This window comes from Harmonia axyridis, chromosome 4 (assembly GCF_914767665.1).
Source record: "Harmonia axyridis chromosome 4, icHarAxyr1.1, whole genome shotgun sequence".
NCBI classification, from domain to species: Eukaryota; Metazoa; Arthropoda; class Insecta; order Coleoptera; family Coccinellidae; genus Harmonia; species Harmonia axyridis.
The window spans coordinates 28199207-28217485 of record NC_059504.1 but is presented as its reverse complement, the minus strand read 5'-3'; positions in this window follow the sequence as shown (position 1 = coordinate 28217485).

The window sequence follows — 18279 nt, the reverse complement described above, 5'->3', positions numbered from 1 at the left end:
CGTAAGGAAATTTATTGTAATGCTTATAGAAATGTTACCTTCTGAAATGTTAGACGTCGTGACTAGTGCGCATAACCGTTATAAAATTTCGACTTTTTAATATCCTAATGACTTTTCTCAGGGTTCCAGAACTCAATTCGGGAAATTAGAAGAATTTCATCAAAAATGAAAAAGTGGAAATGAAACTATTAACTCTAATACCTAATTAAATCTAAAATTACTTATCTAAAAATTTTCCATCTTCAAACGAACTTAAAATTTTTAACCAGCCAATACATTTATTTCAACCTAATATTCCTGAGATGAAAAAAACACGTTTTTCCTTTATTATTTCTTCCGATTCCATTTTTTTTCTCACTCAATATAGCGGGCATTCTGGAGTTGACCGGACTTTCATTCCAATTTTTTTGGATTTCTAAGCATTAGAAGTAATTATGTCTAGGCAGGACTGATATTCTCAATCTGTCCATTAGAAATGTTTATCTTAGAAAAGATAAACATATGTAATGGACAGAATGAAAATATCGGTGAAATTTCTATTTCACCGAGATATGGATATCAAGGATAAAAGGATCAAATCCTAAATTGAAGAATAAGATTCAATAGACAATTTCAGAAAGAAGAATTTATTGAAAATTTCAAATGAAAAACTATATACAGTAGAAAAAATTATACAAATATATACAGAAATATTATAAAGACAAATTTAAATTAATTTAACAATTGTTCATATAATTGGTCATAATTTATGGAAGCACTATTTGTTATTAACCAATCTGCCATTGATTCTATCGTTTCATCATTATAGCATTTTTTTGCACGATTTGGTAAGGTGTGGTAGAAATAATGTTTTCTGGGTAGAATAACATTTCCTTGTCTCAAAGACACATCATATTGGTTAAATTTGATTACCGGAAATCCATTTTTCATCTGGAATACCGGAAATTCAAGCTTTTTTTTGAAAAGGTATGCCCTTTGCAAACATAAATCCAAATGTTCTTTAGCCAGTTCTTCGCCTTTTCTTCTTTCATCTTCATCCTCAGGGCAATTCACACACAAAATACCCAAATTATTGTCTAGTTGATTATTTTCCTTATTATCGTTCTTCTTGATATTAACAATTTCATTCAATTCTTCAACTGAAAGTTTTCTTATATTGCTAATAAGGTTTTTGAGATGTAATGTTCTTCTCATATTGTTCGAATAATTCTTCAGTTTTGCCAATCTTTTTTTCAATATCACCTTGTTATCCATTTTGTTATATTCCCACTTTTTTCAATTTAAAAAAAATATGAAACTATTTTCGTGGCAAATAATCAATGCACAGCCTACTTGATTGAAGTAACTTGAACGTGTGTAAGCACTCTCTACAGGTGGGACCATAGTGCGAGAAAGCATCGAGTAGAATCACAGGAATTCTTCTTCTTCCTCTGTAAGCCTCAACATAACTAAACTAACTGAAGTTATTGCTGAATTGAAATTTGTTTATATACCTTTTCACAAAGGGTCTTCAGAGAAAGTCCATTAAGTACCTATTTATCAATTCTAATGGGTGGTGATTAAAAATTTTTTCTCAGAAGAATGATATGGATTTGAATCATTTTTAATGTTAGCTACAAAATTTCGAGGAAATTTTGAAATTATGATGTGCAACTTACTTTTAGATATTTTGATAAGTTTCATATACACAGCGACGAATTTACCAGCCCGCTGAATATGCTGAAGCCTTGTGCGGTAACTTTTGAAGGTCGACATATAACATATAACAGAATGAGATTATTAACTTTTTATTTTGACTTGAGAAATGAATAAAAAATATTTATACACACACAATGTACGAATTTGGAGAAAAGATTTCGTAAAGAAATTTATTGTAATGCTTATAGAAATGTTACCTTCTGAAATGTTAGACGTCGTGACTAGTGCGCATAACCGTTATAAAATTTCGACTTTTTAATATCCTAATGACTTTTCTCAGGGTTCCAGAACTCAATTCGGGAAATTAGAAGAATTTCATCAAAAATGAAAAAGTGGAAATGAAACTATTAACTCTAATAACTAATTAAATCTAAAATTACTTATCTAAAAATTTTCCATCTTCAAACGAACTTAAAATTTTTAACCAGCCAATACATTTATTTCAACCTAATATTCCTGAGATGAAAAAAACACGTTTTTCCTTTATTATTTCTTCCGATTCCATTTTTTTTCTCACTCAATATAGCGGGCATTCTGGAGTTGACCGGACTTTCATTCCAATTTTTTTGGATTTCTAAGCATTAGAAGTAATTATGTCTAGGCAGGACTGATATTCTCAATCTGTCCATTAGAAATGTTTATCTTAGAAAAGATAAACATATGTAATGGACAGAATGAAAATATCGGTGAAATTTCTATTTCACCGAGATATGGATATCAAGGATAAAAGGATCAAATCCTAAATTGAAGAATAAGATTCAATAGACAATTTCAGAAAGAAGAATTTATTGAAAATTTCAAATGAAAAACTATATACAGTAGAAAAAATTATACAAATATATACAGAAATATTATAAAGACAAATTTAAATTAATTTAACAATTGTTCATATAATTGGTCATAATTTATGGAAGCACTATTTGTTATTAACCAATCTGCCATTGATTCTATCGTTTCATCATTATAGCATTTTTTTGCACGATTTGGTAAGGTGTGGTAGAAATAATGTTTTCTGGGTAGAATAACATTTCCTTGTCTCAAAGACACATCATATTGGTTAAATTTGATTACCGGAAATCCATTTTTCATCTGGAATACCGGAAATTCAAGCATTTTTTTGAAAAGGTATGCCCTTTGCAAACATAAATCCAAATGTTCTTTAGCCAGTTCTTCGGCTTTTCTTCTTTCATCTTCATCCTCAGGGCAATTCACACACAAAATACCCAAATTATTGTCTAGTTGATTATTTTCCTTATTATCGTTCTTCTTGATATTAACAATTTCATTCAATTCTTCAACTGAAAGTTTTCTTATATTGCTAATAAGGTTTTTGAGATGTAATGTTCTTCTCATATTGTTCGAATAATTCTTCAGTTTTGCCAATCTTTTTTTCAATATCACCTTGTTATCCATTTTGTTATATTCCCACTTTTTTCAATTTAAAAAAAATATGAAACTATTTTCGTGGCAAATAATCAATGCACAGCCTACTTGATTGAAGTAACTTGAACGTGTGTAAGCACTCTCTACAGGTGGGACCATAGTGCGAGAAAGCATCGAGTAGAATCACAGGAATTCTTCTTCTTCCTCTGTAAGCCTTAACATAACTAAACTAACTGAAGTTATTGCTGAATTGAAATTTGTTTATATACCTTTTCACAAAGGGTCTTCAGAGAAAGTCCATTAAGTACCTATTTATCAATTCTAATGGGTGGTGATTAAAAATTTTTTTCTCAGAAGAATGATATGGATTTGAATCATTTTTAATGTTAGCTACAAAATTTCGAGGAAATTTTGAAATTATGATGTGCAACTTACTTTTAGATATTTTGATAAGTTTCATATACACAGCGACGAATTTACCAGCCTGCTGAATATGCTGAAGCCTTGTGCGGTAACTTTTGAAGGTCGACATATAACATATAACAGAATGAGATTATTAACTTTTCATTTTGACTTGAGAAATTAATAAAAAATATTTATACACACACAAAGTACGAATTTTGAGAAAAGATTTCGTAAGGAAATTTATTGTAATGCTTATAGAAATGTTACCTTCTGAAATGTTAGACGTCGTGACTAGTGCGCATAACCGTTATAAAATTTCGACTTTTAAATATCCTAATGACTTTTCTCAGGGTTCCAGAACTCAATTCGGGAAATTAGAAGAATTTCATCAAAAATGAAAAAGTGGAAATGAAACTATTACCTCTAATAACTAATTAAATCTAAAATTACTTATCTAAAAATTTTCCATCTTCAAACGAACTTAAAATTTTTAACCAGCCAATACATTTATTTCAACCTAATATTCCTGAGATGAAAAAAACACGTTTTTCCTTTATTATTTCTTCCGATTCCATTTTTTTTCTCACTCAATATAGCGGGCATTCTGGAGTTGACCGGACTTTCATTCCAATTTTTTTGGATTTCTAAGCATTAGAAGTAATTATGTCTAGGCAGGACTGATATTCTCAATCTGTCCATTAGAAATGTTTATCTTAGAAAAGATAAACATATGTAATGGACAGAATGAAAATATCGGTGAAATTTCTATTTCACCGAGATATGGATATCAAGGATAAAAGGATCAAATCCTAAATTGAAGAATAAGATTCAATAGACAATCTCAGAAAGAAGAATTTATTGAAAATTTCAAATGAAAAACTATATACAGTAGAAAAAATTATACAAATATATACAGAAATATTATAAAGACAAATTTAAATTAATTTAACAATTGTTCATATAATTGGTCATAATTTATGGAAGCACTATTTGTTATTAACCAATCTGCCATTGATTCTATCGTTTCATCATTATAGCATTTTTTTGCACGATTTGGTAAGGTGTGGTAGAAATAATGTTTTCTGGGTAGAATAACATTTCCTTGTCTCAAAGACACATCATATTGGTTAAATTTGATTACCGGAAATCCATTTTTCATCTGGAATACCGGAAATTCAAGCATTTTTTTGAAAAGGTATGCCCTTTGCAAACATAAATCCAAATGTTCTTTAGCCAGTTCTTCGCCTTTTCTTCTTTCATCTTCATCCTCAGGGCAATTCACACACAAAATACCCAAATTATTGTCTAGTTGATTATTTTCCTTATTATCGTTCTTCTTGATATTAACAATTTCATTCAATTCTTCAACGGAAAGTTTTCTTATATTGCTAATAAGGTTTTTGAGATGTAATGTTCTTCTCATATTGTTCGAATAATTCTTCAGTTTTGCCAATCTTTTTTTCAATATCACTTTGTTATCCATTTTGTTATATTCCCACTTTTTTCAATTTAAAAAAAATATGAAACTATTTTCGTGGCAAATAATCAATGCACAGCCTACTTGATTGAAGTAACTTGAACGTGTGTAAGCACTCTCTACAGGTGGGACCATAGTGCGAGAAAGCATCGAGTAGAATTACAGGAATTCTTCTTCTTCCTCTGTAAGCCTTAACATAACTAAACTAACTGAAGTTATTGCTGAATTGAAATTTGTTTATATACCTTTTCACAAAGGGCCTCCAGAGAAAGTCCATTAAGTACCTATTTATCAATTCTAATGGGTGGTGATTAAAAATTTTTTTCTCAGATGAATGATATGGATTTGAATCATTTTTAATGTTAGCTACAAAATTTTGGAGGAAATTTTGAAATTATGATGTGCAACTTACTTTTAGATATTTTGATAAGTTTCATATACACAGCGACGAATTTACCAGCCCGCTGAATATGCTGAAGCCTTGTGCGGTAACTTTTGAAGGTCGACATATAACATATAACAGAATGAGATTATTAACTTTTTATTTTGACTTGAGAAATTAAAAAAAAATATTTATATACACACAAAGTAGGAATTTGGAGAAAAGATTTCGTAAGGAAATTTATTGTAATGCTTATAGAAATGTTACCTTCTGAAATGTTAGACGTCGTGACTAGTGCGCATAACCGTTATAAAATTTCGACTTTTAAATATCCTAATGACTTTTCTCAGGGTTCCAGAACTCAATTCGGGAAATTAGAAGAATTTCATCAAAAATGAAAAAGTGGAAATGAAACTATTAACTCTAATACCTAATTAAATCTAAAATTACTTATCTAAAAATTTTCCATCTTCAAACGAACTTAAAATTTTTAACCAGCCAATACATTTATTTCAACCTAATATTCCTGAGATGAAAAAACACGTTTTTCCTTTATTATTTCTTCCGATTCCATTTTTTTTCTCACTCAATATAGCGGGCATTCTGGAGTTGACCGGACTTTCATTCCAATTTTTTTGGATTTCTAAGCATTAGAAGTAATTATGTCTAGGCAGGACTGATATTCACAATCTGTCCATTAGAAATGTTTATCTTAGAAAAGATAAACATATGTAATGGACAGAATGAAAATATCGGTGAAATTTCTATTTCACCGAGATATGGATATCAAGGATAAAAGGATCAAATCCTAAATTGAAGAATAAGATTCAATAGACAATCTCAGAAAGAAGAATTTATTGAAAATTTCAAATGAAAAACTATATACAGTAGAAAAAATTATACAAATATATACAGAAATATTATAAAGACAAATTTAAATTAATTTAACAATTGTTCATATAATTGGTCATAATTTATGGAAGCACTATTTGTTATTAACCAATCTGCCATTGATTCTATCGTTTCATCATTATAGCATTTTTTTGCACGATTTGGTAAGGTGTGGTAGAAATAATGTTTTCTGGGTAGAATAACATTTCCTTGTCTCAAAGACACATCATATTGGTTAAATTTGATTACCGGAAATCCATTTTTCATCTGGAATACCGGAAATTCAAGCATTTTTTTGAAAAGGTATGCCCTTTGCAAACATAAATCCAAATGTTCTTTAGCCAGTTCTTCGCCTTTTCTTCTTTCATCTTCATCCTCAGGGCAATTCACACACAAAATACCCAAATTATTGTCTAGTTGATTATTTTCCTTATTATCGTTCTTCTTGATATTAACAATTTCATTCAATTCTTCAACGGAAAGTTTTCTTATATTGCTAATAAGGTTTTTGAGATGTAATGTTCTTCTCATATTGTTCGAATAATTCTTCAGTTTTGCCAATCTTTTTTTCAATATCACTTTGTTATCCATTTTGTTATATTCCCACTTTTTTCAATTTAAAAAAAATATGAAACTATTTTCGTGGCAAATAATCAATGCACAGCCTACTTGATTGAAGTAACTTGAACGTGTGTAAGCACTCTCTACAGGTGGGACCATAGTGCGAGAAAGCATCGAGTAGAATTACAGGAATTCTTCTTCTTCCTCTGTAAGCCTTAACATAACTAAACTAACTGAAGTTATTGCTGAATTGAAATTTGTTTATATACCTTTTCACAAAGGGTCTCCAGAGAAAGTCCATTAAGTACCTATTTATCAATTCTAATGGGTGGTGATTAAAAATTTTTTTCTCAGATGAATGATATGGATTTGAATCATTTTTAATGTTAGCTACAAAATTTTGGAGGAAATTTTGAAATTATGATGTGCAACTTACTTTTAGATATTTTGATAAGTTTCATATACACAGCGACGAATTTACCAGCCCGCTGAATATGCTGAAGCCTTGTGCGGTAACTTTTGAAGGTCGACATATAACATATAACAGAATCAGATTATTAACTTTTTATTTTGACTTGAGAAATTAATAAAAAATATTTATACACACACAAAGTAGGAATTTGGAGAAAAGATTTCGTAAGGAAATTTATTGTAATGCTTATAGAAATGTTACATTCTGAAATGTTAGACGTCGTGACTAGTGCGCATAACCGTTATAAAATTTCGACTTTTTAATATCCTAATGACTTTTCTCAGGGTTCCAGAACTCAATTCGGGAAATTAGAAGAATTTCATCAAAAATGAAAAAGTGGAAATGAAACTATTAACTCTAATAACTAATTAAATCTAAAATTACTTATCTAAAAATTTTCCATCTTCAAACGAACTTAAAATTTTTAACCAGCCAATACATTTATTTCAACCTAATATTCCTGAGATGAAAAAAACACCTTTTTCCTTTATTATTTCTTCCGATTCCATTTTTTTTCTCACTCAATATAGCGGGCATTCTGGAGTTGACCGGACTTTCATTCCAATTTTTTTGGATTTCTAAGCATTAGAAGTAATTATGTCTAGGCAGGACTGATATTCTCAATCTGTCCATTAGAAATGTTTATCTTAGAAAAGATAAACATATGTAATGGACAGAATGAAAATATCGGTGAAATTTCTATTTCACCGAGATATGGATATCAAGGATAAAAGGATCAAATCCTAAATTGAAGAATAAGATTCAATAGACAATCTCAGAAAGAAGAATTTATTGAAAATTTCAAATGAAAAACTATATACAGTAGAAAAAATTATACAAATATATACAGAAATATTATAAAGACAAATTTAAATTAATTTAACAATTGTTCATATAATTGGTCATAATTTATGGAAGCACTATTTGTTATTAACCAATCTGCCATTGATTCTATCGTTTCATCATTATAGCATTTTTTTGCACGATTTGGTAAGGTGTGGTAGAAATAATGTTTTCTGGGTAGAATAACATTTCCTTGTCTCAAAGACACATCATATTGGTTAAATTTGATTACCGGAAATCCATTTTTCATCTGGAATACCGGAAATTCAAGCATTTTTTTGAAAAGGTATGCCCTTTGCAAACATAAATCCAAATGTTCTTTAGCCAGTTCTTCGCCTTTTCTTCTTTCATCTTCATCCTCAGGGCAATTCACACACAAAATACCCAAATTATTGTCTAGTTGATTATTTTCCTTATTATCGTTCTTCCATATATTAACAATTTCATTCAATTCTTCAACTGAAAGTTTTCTTATATTGCTAATAAGGTTTTTGAGATGTAATGTTCTTCTCATATTGTTCGAATAATTCTTCAGTTTTGCCAATCTTTTTTTCAATATCACCTTGTTATCCATTTTGTTATATTCCCACTTTTTTCAATTTAAAAGAAATATGAAACTATTTTCGTGGCAAATAATCAATGCACAGCCTACTTGATTGAAGTAACTTGAACGTGTGTAAGCACTCTCTACAGGGGGGACCATAGTGCGAGAAAGCATCGAGTAGAATCACAGGAATTCTTCTTCTTCCTCTGTAAGCCTTAACATAACTAAACTAACTGAAGTTATTGCTGAATTGAAATTTGTTTATATACCTTTTCACAAAGGGTCTTCAGAGAAAGTCCATTAAGTACCTATTTATCAATTCTAATGGGTGGTGATTACAAATTTTTTTCTCAGAAGAATGATATGGATTTGAATCATTTTTAATGTTAGCTACAAAATTTCGAGGAAATTTTGAAATTATGATGTGCAACTTACTTTTAGATATTTTGATAAGTTTCATATACACAGCGACGAATTTACCAGCCCGCTGAATATGCTGAAGCCTTGTGCGGTAACTGTTGAAGGTCGACATATAACATATAACAGAATGAGATTATTAACTTTTTATTTTGACTTGAGAAATTAATAAAAAATATTTATACACACACAAAGTACGAATTTGGAGAAAAGATTTCGTAAGGAAATTTATTGTAATGCTTATAGAAATGTTACCTTCTGAAATGTTAGAAGTCGTGACTAGTGCGCATAACCGTTATAAAATTTCGACTTTTTAATATCCTAATGACTTTTCTCAGGGTTCCAGAACTCAATTCGGGAAATTAGAAGAATTTCATCAAAAATGAAAAAGTGGAAATGAAACTATTAACTCTAATAACTAATTAAATCTAAAATTACTTATCTAAAAATTTTCCATCTTCAAACGAACTTAAAATTTTTAACCAGCCAATACATTTATTTCAACCTAATATTCCTGAGATGAAAAAAACACGTTTTTCCTTTATTATTTCTTCCGATTCCATTTTTTTTCTCACTCAATATAGCGGGCATTCTGGAGTTGACCGGACTTTCATTCCAATTTTTTTGGATTTCTAAGCATTAGAAGTAATTATGTCTAGGCAGGACTGATATTCTCAATCTGTCCATTAGAAATGTTTATCTTAGAAAAGATAAACATATGTAATGGACAGAATGAAAATATCGGTGAAATTTCTATTTCACCGAGATATGGATATCAAGGATAAAAGGATCAAATCCTAAATTGAAGAATAAGATTCAATAGACAATCTCAGAAAGAAGAATTTATTGAAAATTTCAAATGAAAAACTATATACAGTAGAAAAAATTATACAAATATATACAGAAATATTATAAAGACAAATTTAAATTAATTTAACAATTGTTCATATAATTGGTCATAATTTATGGAAGCACTATTTGTTATTAACCAATCTGCCATTGATTCTATCGTTTCATCATTATAGCATTTTTTTGCACGATTTGGTAAGGTGTGGTAGAAATAATGTTTTCTGGGTAGAATAACATTTCCTTGTCTCAAAGACACATCATATTGGTTAAATTTGATTACCGGAAATCCATTTTTCATCTGGAATACCGGAAATTCAAGCATTTTTTTGAAAAGGTATGCCCTTTGCAAACATAAATCCAAATGTTCTTTAGCCAGTTCTTCGCCTTTTTTTCTTTCATCTTCATCCTCAGGGCAATTCACACACAAAATACCCAAATTATTGTCTAGTTGATTATTTTCCTTATTATCGTTCTTCTTGATATTAACAATTTCATTCAATTCTTCAACGGAAAGTTTTCTTATATTGCTAATAAGGTTTTTGAGATGTAATGTTCTTCTCATATTGTTCGAATAATTCTTCAGTTTTGCCAATCTTTTTTTCAATATCACCTTGTTATCCATTTTGTTATATTCCCACTTTTTTCAATTTAAAAAAAATATGAAACTATTTTCGTGGCAAATAATCAATGCACAGCCTACTTGATTGAAGTAACTTGAACGTGTGTAAGCACTCTCTACAGGTGGGACCATAGTGCGAGAAAGCATCGAGTAGAATTACAGGAATTCTTCTTCTTCCTCTGTAAGCCTTAACATAACTAAACTAACTGAAGTTATTGCTGAATTGAAATTTGTTTATATACCTTTTCACAAAGGGTCTTCAAAGAAAGTCCATTAAGTACCTATTTATCAATTCTAATGGGTGGTGATTAAAAATTTTTTTCTCAGATGAATGATATGGATTTGAATCATTTTTAATGTTAGCTACAAAATTTCGAGGAAATTTTGAAATTATGATGTGCCACTTACTTTTAGATATTTTGATAAGTTTCATATACACAGCGACGAATTTACCAGCCCGCTGAATATGCTGAAGCCTTGTGCGGTAACTTTTGAAGGTCGACATATAACATATAACAGAATGAGATTATTAACTTTTTATTTTGACTTGAGAAATTAATAAAAAATATTTATACACACACAAAGTACGAATTTGGAGAAAAGATTTCGTAAGGAAATTTATTGTAATGCTTATAGAAATGTTACCTTCTGAAATGTTAGACGTCGTGACTAGTGCGCATAACCGTTATAAAATTTCGACTTTTTAATATCCTAATGACTTTTCTCAGGGTTCCAGAACTCAATTCGGGAAATTAGAAGAATTTCATCAAAAATGAAAAAGTGGAAATGAAACTATTAACTCTAATAACTAATTAAATCTAAAATTACTTATCTAAAAATTTTCCATCTTCAAACGAACTTAAAATTTTTAACCAGCCAATACATTTATTTCAACCTAATATTCCTGAGATGAAAAAAACACGTTTTTCCTTTATTATTTCTTCCGATTCCATTTTTTTTCTCACTCAATATAGCGGGCATTCTGGAGTTGACCGGACTTTCATTCCAATTTTTTTGGATTTCTAAGCATTAGAAGTAATTATGTCTAGGCAGGACTGATATTCTCAATCTGTCCATTAGAAATGTTTATCTTAGAAAAGATAAACATATGTAATGGACAGAATGAAAATATCGGTGAAATTTCTATTTCACCGAGATATGGATATCAAGGATAAAAGGATCAAATCCTAAATTGAAGAATAAGATTCAATAGACAATTTCAGAAAGAAGAATTTATTGAAAATTTCAAATGAAAAACTATATACAGTAAAAAAAATTATACAAATATATACAGAAATATTATAAAGACAAATTTGAATTAATTTAACAATTGTTCATATAATTGGTCATAATTTATGGAAGCACTATTTGTTATTAACCAATCTGCCATTGATTCTATCGTTTCATCATTATAGCATTTTTTTGCACGATTTGGTAAGGTGTGGTAGAAATAATGTTTTCTGGGTAGAATAACATTTCCTTGTCTCAAAGACACATCATATTGGTTAAATTTGATTACCGGAAATCCATTTTTCATCTGGAATACCGGAAATTCAAGCATTTTTTTGAAAAGGTATCCCCTTTGCAAACATAAATCCAAATGTTCTTTAGCCAGTTCTTCGCCTTTTCTTCTTTCATCTTCATCCTCAGGGCAATTCACACACAAAATACCCAAATTATTGTCTAGTTGATTATTTTCCTTATTATCGTTCTTCTTGATATTAACAATTTCATTCAATTCTTCAACTGAAAGTTTTCTTATATTGCTAATAAGGTTTTTGAGATGTAATGTTCTTCTCATATTGTTCGAATAATTCTTCAGTTTTGCCAATCTTTTTTTCAATATCACCTTGTTATCCATTTTGTTATATTCCCACTTTTTTCAATTTAAAAAAAATATGAAACTATTTTCGTGGCAAATAATCAATGCACAGCCTACTTGATTGAAGTAACTTGAACGTGTGTAAGCACTCTCTACAGGTGGGACCATAGTGCGAGAAAGCATCGAGTAGAATCAAAGGAATTCTTCTTCTTCCTCTGTAAGCCTTAACATAACTAAACTAACTGAAGTTATTGCTGAATTGAAATTTGTTTATATACCTTTTCACAAAGGGTCTTCAGAGAAAGTCCATTAAGTACCTATTTATCAATTCTAATGGGTGGTGATTAAAAATTTTTTCTCAGAAGAATGATATGGATTTGAATCATTTTTAATGTTAGCTACAAAATTTCGAGGAAATTTTCAAATTATGATGTGCAACTTACTTTTAGATATTTTGATAAGTTTCATATACACAGCGACGAATTTACCAGCCTGCTGAATATGCTGAAGCCTTGTGCGGTAACTTTTGAAGGTCGACATATAACATATAACAGAATGAGATTATTAACTTTTTATTTTGACTTGAGAAATGAATAAAAAATATTTATACACACACAAAGTACGAATTTGGAGAAAAGATTTCGTAAGGAAATTTATTGTAATGCTTATAGAATTGTTACCTTCTGAAATGTTAGACGTCGTGACTAGTGCGCATAACCGTTATAAAATTTCGACTTTTAAATATCCTAATGACTTTTCTCAGGGTTCCAGAACTCAATTCGGGAAATTAGAAGAATTTCATCAAAAATGAAAAAGTGGAAATGAAACTATTAACTCTAATACCTAATTAAATCTAAAATTACTTATCTAAAAAATTTCCATCTTCAAACGAACTTAAAATTTTTAACCAGCCAATACATTTATTTCAACCTAATATTCCTGAGATGAAAAAACACGTTTTTCCTTTATTATTTCTTCCGATTCCATTTTTTTTCTCACTCAATATAGCGGGCATTCTGGAGTTGACCGGACTTTCATTCCAATTTTTTTGGATTTCTAAGCATTAGAAGTAATTATGTCTAGGCAGGACTGATATTCTCAATCTGTCCATTAGAAATGTTTATCTTAGAAAAGATAAACATATGTAATGGACAGAATGAAAATATCGGTGAAATTTCTATTTCACCGAGATATGGATATCAAGGATAAAAGGATCAAATCCTAAATTGAAGAATAAGATTCAATAGACAATCTCAGAAAGAAGAATTTATTGAAAATTTCAAATGAAAAACTATATACAGTAGAAAAAATTATACAAATATATACAGAAATATTATAAAGACAAATTTAAATTAATTTAACAATTGTTCATATAATTGGTCATAATTTATGGAAGCACTATTTGTTATTAACCAATCTGCCATTGATTCTATCGTTTCATCATTATAGCATTTTTTTGCACGATTTGGTAAGGTGTGGTAGAAATAATGTTTTCTGGGTAGAATAACATTCCCTTGTCTCAAAGACACATCATATTGGTTAAATTTGATTACCGGAAATCCATTTTTCATCTGGATTACCGGAAATTCAAGCATTTTTTTGAAAAGGTATGCCCTTTGCAAACATAAATCCAAATGTTCTTTAGCCAGTTCTTCGCCTTTTCTTCTTTCATCTTCATCCTCAGGGCAATTCACACACAAAATACCCAAATTATTGTCTAGTTGATTATTTTCCTTATTATCGTTCTTCTTGATATTAACAATTTCATTCAATTCTTCAACGGAAAGTTTTCTTATATTGATAATAAGGTTTTTGAGATGTAATGTTCTTCTCATATTGTTCGAATAATTCTTCAGTTTTGCCAATCTTTTTTTCAATATCACTTTGTTATCCATTTTGTTATATTCCCACTTTTTTCAATTTAAAAAAAATATGAAACTATTTTCGTGGCAAATAATCAATGCACAGCCTACTTGATTGAAGTAACTTGAACGTGTGTAAGCACTCTCTACAGGTGGGACCATAGTGCGAGAAAGCATCGAGTAGAATTACAGGAATTCTTCTTCTTCCTCTGTAAGCCTTAACATAACTAAACTAACTGAAGTTATTGCTGAATTGAAATTTGTTTATATACCTTTTCACAAAGGGTCTTCAGAGAAAGTCCATTAAATACCTATTTATCAATTCTAATGGGTGGTGATTAAAAATTTTTTTCTCAGATGAATGATATCGATTTGAATCATTTTTAATGTTAGCTACAAAATTTCGAGGAAATTTTGAAATTATGATGTGCAACTTACTTTTAGATATTTTGATAAGTTTCATATACACAGCGACGAATTTACCAGCCCGCTGAATATGCTGAAGCCTTGTGCGGTAACTTTTGAAGGTCGACATATAACATATAACAGAATGAGATTATTAACTTTTTATTTTGACTTGAGAAATTAATAAAAAATATTTATACACACACAAAGTACGAATTTGGAGAAAAGATTTCGTAAGGAAATTTATTGTAATGCTTATAGAAATGTTACCTTCTGAAATGTTAGACGTCGTGACTAGTGCGCATAACCGTTATAAAATTTCGACTTTTTAATATCCTAATGACTTTTCTCAGGGTTCCAGAACTCAATTCGGGAAATTAGAAGAATTTCATCAAAAATGAAAAAGTGGAAATGAAACTATTAACTCTAATAACTAATTAAATCTAAAATTACTTATCTAAAAATTTTCCATCTTCAAACGAACTTAAAATTTTTAACCAGCCAATACATTTATTTCAACCTAATATTCCTGAGATGAAAAAACACGTTTTTCCTTTATTATTTCTTCCGATTCCATTTTTTTTCTCACTCAATATAGCGGGCATTCTGGAGTTGACCGGACTTTCATTCCAATTTTTTTGGATTTCTAAGCATTAGAAGTAATTATGTCTAGGCAGGACTGATATTCTCAATCTGTCCATTAGAAATGTTTATCTTAGAAAAGATAAACATATGTAATGGACAGAATGAAAATATCGGTGAAATTTCTATTTCACCGAGATATGGATATCAAGGATAAAAGGATCAATTCCCAAATTGAAGAATAAGATTCAATAGACAATCTCAGAAAGAAGAATTTATTGAAAATTTCAAATGAAAAACTATATACAGTAGAAAAAATTATACAAATATATACAGAAATATTATAAAGACAAATTTAAATTAATTTAACAATTGTTCATATAATTGGTCATAATTTATGGAAGCACTATTTGTTATTAACCAATCTGCCATTGATTCTATCGTTTCATCATTATAGCATTTTTTTGCACGATTTGGTGAGGTGTGGTAGAAATAATGTTTTCTGGGTAGAATAACATTTCCTTGTCTCAAAGACACATCATATTGGTTAAATTTGATTACCGGAAATCCATTTTTCATCTGGAATACCGGAAATTCAAGCATTTTTTTGAAAAGGTATGCCCTTTGCAAACATAAATCCAAATGTTCTTTAGCCAGTTCTTCGCCTTTTCTTCTTTCATCTTCATCCTCAGGGCAATTCACACACAAAATACCCAAATTATTGTCTAGTTGATTATTTTCCTTATTATCGTTCTTCTTGATATTAACAATTTCATTCAATTCTTCAACGGAAAGTTTTCTTATATTGCTAATAAGGTTTTTGAGATGTAATTTTCTTCTCATATTGTTCGAATAATTCTTCAGTTTTGCCAATCTTTTTTTCAATATCACCTTGTTATCCATTTTGTTATATTCCCACTTTTTTCAATTTAAAAAAAATATGAAACTATTTTCGTGGCAAATAATCAATGCACAGCCTACTTGATTGAAGTAACTTGAACGTGTGTAAGCACTCTCTACAGGTGGGACCATAGTGCGAGAAAGCATCGAGTAGAATTACAGGAATTCTTCTTCTTCCTCTGTAAGCCTTAACATAACTAAACTAACTGAAGTTATTGCTGAATTGAAATTTGTTTATATACCTTTTCACAAAGGGTCTTCAGAGAAAGTCCATTAAATACCTATTTATCAATTCTAATGGGTGGTGATTAAAAATTTTTTTCTCAGATGAATGATATCGATTTGAATCATTTTTAATGTTAGCTACAAAATTTCGAGGAAATTTTGAAATTATGATGTGCAACTTACTTTTAGATATTTTGATAAGTTTCATATACACAGCGACGAATTTACCAGCCCGCTGAATATGCTGAAGCCTTGTGCGGTAACTTTTGAAGGTCGACATATAACATATAACAGAATGAGATTATTAACTTTTTATTTTGACTTGAAAAATTAATAAAAAATATTTATACACACACAAAGTACGAATTTGGAGAAAAGATTTCGTAAGGAAATTTATTGTAATGCTTATAGAAATGTTACCTTCTGAAATGTTAGACGTCGTGACTAGTGCGCATAACCGTTATAAAATTTCGACTTTTTAATATCCTAATGACTTTTCTCAGGGTTCCAGAACTCAATTCGGGAAATTAGAAGAATTTCATCAAAAATGAAAAAGTGGAAATGAAACTATTAACTCTAATAACTAATTAAATCTAAAATTACTTATCTAAAAATTTTCCATCTTCAAACGAACTTAAAATTTTTAACCAGCCAATACATTTATTTCAACCTAATATTCCTGAGATGAAAAAACACGTTTTTCCTTTATTATTTCTTCCGATTCCATTTTTTTTCTCACTCAATATAGCGGGCATTCTGGAGTTGACCGGACTTTCATTCCAATTTTTTTGGATTTCTAAGCATTAGAAGTAATTATGTCTAGGCAGGACTGATATTCTCAATCTGTCCATTAGAAATGTTTATCTTAGAAAAGATAAACATATGTAATGGACAGAATGAAAATATCGGTGAAATTTCTATTTCACCGAGATATGGATATCAAGGATAAAAGGATCAAATCCTAAATTGAAGAATAAGATTCAATAGACAATTTCAGAAAGAAGAATTTATTGAAAATTTCAAATGAAAAACTATATACAGTAAAAAAAATTATACAAATATATACAGAAATATTATAAAGACAAATTTGAATTAATTTAACAATTGTTCATATAATTGGTCATAATTTATGGAAGCACTATTTGTTATTAACCAATCTGCCATTGATTCTATCGTTTCATCATTATAGCATTTTTTTGCACGATTTGGTAAGGTGTGGTAGAAATAATGTTTTCTGGGTAGAATAACATTTCCTTGTCTCAAAGACACATCATATTGGTTAAATTTGATTACCGGAAATCCATTTTTCATCTGGAATACCGGAAATTCAAGCATTTTTTTGAAAAGGTATCCCCTTTGCAAACATAAATCCAAATGTTCTTTAGCCAGTTCTTCGCCTTTTCTTCTTTCATCTTCATCCTCAGGGCAATTCACACACAAAATACCCAAATTATTGTCTAGTTGATTATTTTCCTTATTATCGTTCTTCTTGATATTAACAATTTCATTCAATTCTTCAACTGAAAGTTTTCTTATATTGCTAATAAGGTTTTTGAGATGTAATGTTCTTCTCATATTGTTCGAATAATTCTTCAGTTTTGCCAATCTTTTTTTCAATATCACCTTGTTATCCATTTTGTTATATTCCCACTTTTTTCAATTTAAAAAAAATATGAAACTATTTTCGTGGCAAATAATCAATGCACAGCCTACTTGATTGAAGTAACTTGAACGTGTGTAAGCACTCTCTACAGGTGGGACCATAGTGCGAGAAAGCATCGAGTAGAATCACAGGAATTCTTCTTCTTCCTCTGTAAGCCTTAACATAACTAAACTAACTGAAGTTATTGCTGAATTGAAATTTGTTTATATACCTTTTCACAAAGGGTCTTCAGAGAAAGTCCATTAAGTACCTATTTATCAATTCTAATGGGTGGTGATT